Consider the following 7557-nt stretch of genomic DNA (forward strand, 5'->3'; position numbering starts at 1 on the left):
TGGGGAGATTGGAGGCGTCTAGTCACACCCACAGGCGAGAGCAGGGAGAATGTGAGTCGTGCTTGCTTAGGAGCTCAACTCGCTCTCCCCTCTCGTACAATCCAGACCCAGGGAATGGTGTCATCCATAGCAGGCAAAGCCCTGTCCACCTTAACTAAGGTAACCAAGACAGTCCCCTCCAGACCTACTCATGGGCCACCCTGATCTAGCGAATACTTTGAATACTTCGTTGAGACTCTCTCCCCAACTGAGTCTAGAGTGTGCCAAATTGACAGCTAATCCTAACCATCACCCCCCCCACACACACACACACACACACACTTCAATACAAAGAACCTTTGGAATGGCAGGAACAGGGCTGGGTGAGAGCAGAGGCACACGGGAGCCACTTGAGATGCCTCAAGACCCTGTGAATCCTGAGAAAGCAGCCAGGGTGGGAAACGGACGTAATTAGAACAATTAAGGGTACTTTCCATACTTCAAATCCCTTGGACCATTAAGGGAAGCTGGGCACCAGGTTCCTGGCACCTTGCCAGACTCTGGACAGAAGGGGAATCTAGGCATAGACTACAGGTCCCTATTTCCAATCTTTGCCACCTCTGAGTCAAATTTCCCACTCAACTGTGGAGCAGGATGGGTATAGACGCTTGTCTACCCTGTCTTCAGGGATGAGGTAAGCTCTAGGTGAGGAGCTGAGGTCCTGTGGTAAGAGTCAGAGTCTTGGCCATGCTTCTCCCGTTCCTGTCTACCCTTATCTGCCCAGTATGCCTGGCACTGAGAGACCCTGCTGCAGGTAGCCTGTAACTTCTCTTACTCTTTGCTGAAAGGCTAACTCAGCAGGGGGAACACAGCCATGGTCCTTGCCCTGCCCAGCCCTCCTACTGGATCCCCAGGCATGCATCACAGTTCAGCATGCCACCTGTAGAAGGCCTACGAGAGCCAGAGGAGTACCCAGAAACCACTGGGGTCACAGTGAAGAAGGTGCCTCCCCAAACCTGTGGCTATCACACACTGACCCCATGACTCATGCCTGTTTTAATTGCATGTCAGATGAGAAGATGTTCTTCCCTCTCCTCATTTCCCCTGAGTCTTTGGGGTGCTGTGGTATGAGACTTGGCTTCCACTTGCTGTGATGGGCTTGGAAACCTCTCTGGGACTCATTTTCCTGTGGCCTCTAGCTTTGGGTTGCTGATCTTTCCCTGGAAACAGCTGTGGCTACCTGGGGCTTGGAGTTTGCCAAAGGACTGGATCCCTCTTGCAAAAGGAAATCAAGCCTATGTGGTCCTCTCTCTTCACCCTGTCATCCAGGTCTGCTGACTACTGACCACCCCTCAGAGAATGGTGTGTTGCCACAGGCCCCCAGAGGATGCTGAGGGAGGGTAGGGGGGCACCATTAGGTTGGGCTTCAGCCATCTCCCCCAGGGATAGGAGACTCAGTTCCCAAAAATGACACCTACATGGAGTAGGAGTCCTGTCCATGAGCTACATTCCCCACCACCCCCAAGATACCAGAGCCGCAAAGGGGCTGCTCTGTAGCTTCCTGGGGGAGGGGGTGCTCTGGAGAGGTATTCTGGGGAAGGGAGGTAAAGAAGGAGGAAGAGAATAAAAATATTGTGAATGAATGGATGGCCTCCTTCACAGCTCCCAGGGTGGGAACTGAGACCTCAGCCATCTTCTGACTTTAGTTCTTCATCTCCACGTAGGACCCTGAGCCTGCAGCTGGCTAGACCCTGTGAAGCACGAGATGATTAAAAAAGATCGTGGGAAACACAGGCCAGCTCTGGTGTCAGGCGCCTTCATCCCAACTCCAAAGTAATCGCCTGGCAAACAAGCACTGTCTAAATATCACGGTGTGTGGGTCAGACGCACCGCAGCCTGGAAATGTCAGTGGTGGGGGCCTCCTCGGAGCCCCAGGATTAGCCCAGGCACCTGAGCCACGTGTGCTTGCCTTCAGCCCTGGCCCTGGCCCTGCTCTGGGTTGGCCCAGGAATCCAGAGAGGCCCCAGGTGTGTGCCACTGCCAAATCAAGGGGTTGAGCCTCCTGTGGGAAGGATGTCACCTGTGTGGTCAGACTGAGCCAGAAATGACTGTGGCCCGTGGAGCAACATACCTCCAACTCTTCATTAGGAACCCAGAGTGGGGCAGCCCCACGAGGAAAGAAAGCCTTGTTGTCCCAGGCCTTCACTATGAGACCACACACATTTGTTTCTTCCCTTCTGCCCCCTCACTTGTACAAAACCTGACCACTTGCTCAAATGGTAGTGAGTGCTGGATAGGAACCATTGCTACCATCCAGATAGGCTCTGGGGTGAGGTGGCCATAGCCATAGCTGTCATAGTTGTTAAGTACAAAGTGTACTTCCCCCGCCCCAGTAGCAGTGCTGGGGACATTATCCTAGAGAGAGGGACTTTGCCAGGTAAACAGAAGGATTGTCATTGGGTCCATCGAGCCCTAGAGGCAGGGTTCTGTTTATCAGAAGCCTTTCTTAAACCACGGGAACTGCCCTTAATCTGCCCCAAAGGTCAACAGTCTTGGGTAAGGGCATCTAGTTCCGGGTCAGACCAAGCATCCTGTATCCACTCAAAGACTCCGCCCTACTTGCTGTCGTATAGCTCTGCTTGCTTCTCCACTCCCCCTCAAGAGAGCCCTGACAGCTGGAGCCCCAATTAACCTTTCTTTCTACTCATAGAGTGGTCTAATTTAGTGGTTTACTGTGCCCTCACTGACAGAAGTGAGCAAGTTTGGAGCTGGGTTTGGCTCTGCCACTGGGGGTCCCACTCTGTTGGTGCTGTTTTTGTCAACGTGACACAAGCTAGAGTCTGCTGAGAAGAGGGAACCTCAGCTGATAAAAGGCCATTTCCAGGACTGGGAAGATGGCTCAACAGTTAAGAGCACTGACTGCTCTTCCAGATGACCTGGGTTCAGTTCCAAGCACCCTCATGGTGGCTCATAACCAGTTCAGTGGACCCAGCTTCCTCTTCTGGCTTCTAAGGACACCAGACATGCAAGTGGTACAGACACACGTGCAGGTAAAACACTCATATACACTTCAAAGACACACCCCAAAAGGCCCTTTAAGAGAAGATGCCTACACCAGATTGGCCTCCATCAGACTGGCTTTCCACCAGATTGACCTGTAGACATGACTGTGAGCATTTTCTTAATTAATGATTGATGTGGGGTGGCTCAGCCAACTACCTGTGGGCAGTACCAGCCCTAGGCAGACGGCCTTTGAGTCAGTGTATAACAATGCAAGCTGGATGAAACCATGGAGAATAAGCCAGTAAACAGCAGTCCTTCATGGTCTCTGTTCCTGTTCCTGCCTCAGGCTCCTGCCCTGACTTCCCTCGGTGATGGACTGTGATCAGGACATGTAAGCTAAATAAACCCTTTCCTCCCCAACTTGCTTTTGGCCATGGTGTTTATTACAGCAAGTAGGGCAGTGCTTTCCTTATTTTGTATGTGTGCATGATTGTGTGTGTTTGTATGTGACCAGCGGTGTGGAAGCCAGAGGTCAGCCTAGAATATTGGTTCTTTGATGCATTGGGAGAGTTTTCTCTCTGGGAGCAGGGAGGAACATGGAGGGGAGGGGCTGGCTATCTGTCTCCTTCCTCAGAAAGTCCCAGTGACAAAGCAAGTTTCAATTTGACCAAAGTTTCTCTGGAGTAGCTAATGGATTTACTGGGCTCTTTTATAGACTGGATAAAAGGTTACTGACAAGAGCACAGGTGACCCCAAAGCAGCCATATTGGAAAGTCTTCCCTCATCAGGAATGATAGCCTTCCCAATAGTCACACAGAAGAGCCCCATTCCTCTAGTCTTTCTTGGACTATGAGCTGGAGCCCTTTCCCCAAGACACCAAGGCCGAGTCCACATGGCAGATTCACAAACAGCTTGCAGAGAGGAGTAGCTGAAGGCTCCAGTGAGAGTTCTGTGACTCTCGCTACCCCCTTCCTTCTACATGGGACAGTCAACAAGCCTAGCCGTGAAGATCTTTTGCTAGCTTAACTCAGGTAAACTCATGAAGATGGCGGCTGTTTGGCTTGGAGAATTGTGCTGTGCCACAGATGAGGCCACCATGTGCTTTGAGACGGTATCTCTCACTGACCTGGAGCTGGCAGGCTGAGCCCTAGAGATCCTCCTGTCTCTGCATCCCAGTGCTGGGGTTACAGGCATACACCACCAGATCTGGCTTTTTGCATGTGTTCCAGAGATCACAATTTGCTAGGTCCCCATACTTGCTTAACAAGCCTTTCGTGGACTGAGTTATCATTGCAGCACTGCCTCAGTTTCTTCTCCTTGAGTCTCCACTTCAGTCCTGGCCTCCAACCTTGGGCTCCTCAGAAACACAGATGGGGGGAAGAGGCTGTGCTAAGAGCAGAAACATGCTGACTCCTCCAGGGGTCACATGATTATCATGTCAGCCTTACCTCAAGCAGGAGTGGGAATCACTGTCACGTAAGTCCAGAGTGGTGATGGGATCCATTTTGAAGTACAGTTTCTCAAAGGGGACTCCCAGACCCAAGAGTGGCAGTGTTGTAGAGGAGGCCCAGACTCAGAGGCAGAACATCGTTAGAGATCTTCAGTCTCTAACTTCAGTCCCCACATCCAAACTGATTACCCCAGGCTAGATGGTATAAGAGATTGTAGATGATAGACAGGCTGGTACTAACTTCTGTCTTCGTCATTTTGTATGGCTGTGAAGAGACACCATGACCAAGGCAACTCTTACAAAAGCAAGTACTCCATGCTTTGTTGACACCCATGAGAGGCCTGACCCTCTCTGAACAGAAACAGAGGAGGTATAGATGGGCTGGAGTGGGGGAGGGAATGGGAGGAGAGGAGAAAGGGGAAGCTGGGGTTCAGGATGTAAAATAAGTGAATAAATTTAAATAATAATAATAATAATAAACATTGAATTGAGGGCTGGCTCACAATTTCAGACTGGGTCCATCATCATGGTGGGTCATGGCGGCACGCAGGCAGATGCTGGAACAGTAGCTGAGAGTTACATCTTGATCTATAGGCAGAGAGAGGGAGACAGAAAAAGAGATACTAGACTTTGGAAACCTCAAAGCCCACCCGGATGACACACCTACTCCAATAAGGCCACACCTACTCCAATGAAGCCACATTTCTTAATCCTTCTCAAACAGTGTCCTTCCCCAGTGGCTAAGTATTCAAATGTAGGACCTATGGAGACCATTGTTATTCAAGCCACCAAACTAGGTAACTAAGAGGCTGTGAATCCACGGGACAGGAGCTCTCTCCACCTGGAGGAGGCTATCCTAATGACAGAGGTGACAGGGTTACTCCTGACCCCAAACTCATGGGAGCCTTTGCCCTCACCTTAGCCTCCGCTGTCAGTGCCCCATACACATGAGGAAGCTACACTTTCTCCCTTGGACAGATCTGCAGTCTGGTGCGGGGGGGCGGGGGAGGAAACCAATGCTCCAGAGTCTGTTGCCATTCCATTTCCTGTCCCTTCCCACAGGCATTCTCCAGGAAATCAGGGTCTTAGGAAGTTTCTCTACTCTGCTAACACAGCCCAGGGCCATGGGTCCCATGGCCTGTGGAGCAGGAGCCACCTTGTAGATAGAAAGGGAGGAATACACAGCCCCCAGCCACCACAAACCATGACAAAGAGCTCACCCCATTCAGAGCAGGAACCGCTGCCCCTCCCTGCCACAGGATGGGAGGGTGACTATCGCCCACAGGCTCCAGCGCTTCCGTGGGGCTGGGGTGGGTAGGCAGCCGTCTTGCAATTAGACATGATTGCTGTCACAGCACCATCGTGGTCCTTGTGAGTGACTAATGGGAACTGAATGTCACTCTTATTGCTTTTACAGGCTAATTTGTCAGAGACTGTCAAGTACTCTGGGAGGTGGTATGGAGGGTGTTATGTGACTCACAGGAGGGGGGTGTGGGAAGGCCAGGGAAGGGCCTCAGAGAGGAATAGAAGGGAGCCAGGAGTACCTGGCAGAGCCAGGGGTCTGAGCCATGACATTTTTGAAGGTCTGAAGGGTATGGGAACTGTCACATATGCATGGCTGGTGAGTCCCTCCAGGTCCTACTCCAGGCCATGTATATATATACACACATGTTTATATGAAAAGCTTGGGGATGTGGAAAACATGCAGACCTGCCTGCATGTGCTCATAGACACATTCACACGTGCACAAGGGCACTTGCTCACAGACATATATACATGTATATGAACATGAACACTCTCGTGTAGTATATTCTTACATGCAGACCAAATACACTGAGACACAGATCATGGGTCTCCAGCCTGGCCACACATGTAGCCACTGATGCCTTTGGCATCTGGCCCCTCCCAATTCAAGAGCCTCAGGATTGCTGTGTGGGTGGCCAACTGACATAGGACAGCTGTGAGCCTTGGCTATTGTGAGGCCAGTGTTAGGCTCTTTAGGAGGTCTGGCTATCACAGGGACTTCCTCTTGGCTAGTGGACGGACACTTGGCTCTGTAACGTGTCCTCTAGTCATCTGTTTCCCTCCCTGCCTTGGCCACACTCTGCCTTTTGGTCCCCTCATCTGGAAGGACCACCCTGACCTAGGCCCCTCAGGTAACTCAGAAGTGTCTCCCAGTGAGCTCACAGAAGGGCCCGCCATCTCTCGGCAGAACCAGAGCTCTTGAGAGCCGTCATGGTGGCTCCCAGGAACCCACTGTGAGAAAAGGAAACTGAGTCCTAAGGTATGAAGGACTGTGCTGGGCTGGGGCTCTCTTCCTCACAGACATTGGGTCTCCAGAACTGAGGCAGGTCCCGGATGACCAGGAAGTGGAAGGGTGCTGGTCTTACCAGCCAGATGAAAGTGGCTTACATGCCAGGCTGGTAGACCACCTGGAGGATACTCTGGACCTGGGTGTGGGAGAAGACAGGTGGGGGCTCCGTGGGGAGAGGCTTCATCCAAAGTTGAGACACAGAGGCTGGTCTGACTTCTAACTGCCCAATTATCCCTAAGTGCCTCCTATCGACCGCTGCCCGTGCTGTCCAGCGCATATTCTGTGCCTACAGCCCCGAGGCTGCTGCTCCATCTGATGGCCTTGTTAGGGCTAATTGCTCTGGCATTTGGGTCTGATGAGGACAAGAATGGCTGGATCCTGCCTGATGTCAGGGAGCTTCATTCTCCTTCCAGTCAGGTACCTGGGTGGTGACAGGACACCTCCTCAGACCTCCACAAACGGACCTGCAGTCATGAGACCACACAGCCCAGGCTAGTATCAGGTCCCTGCTTCACAGCCCACACCAATCTGCTGGGTGGTGGGGAAGTGTAACTTCCCTCTCCCTTCTATCTGGGGCTCACTCTGCACAGCACCAAGACAGCCCACCGTGATGTCCTGAGCAACTTAAATCCCAGAGAGGGTCCCAATAACTTCAGGGCATGTCAGTTGGTGATTCCATGTTCTTCCATCTCTGTGAGCAGGAACACTGGTCCCAGAGCCTATCTGGTGACAAGTTTCTCGAGATCTTAACACCCCGTATTCCTGTAGAGAGTAATTTAAGAGAACTTGTCAAAGTGGGTGTGGTATGTGT

Source organism: Myodes glareolus, chromosome 7 (genome assembly GCF_982192425.1).
Source record: "Myodes glareolus chromosome 7, mMyoGla1.1, whole genome shotgun sequence".
Classification (NCBI taxonomy): Eukaryota; Metazoa; Chordata; class Mammalia; order Rodentia; family Cricetidae; genus Myodes; species Myodes glareolus.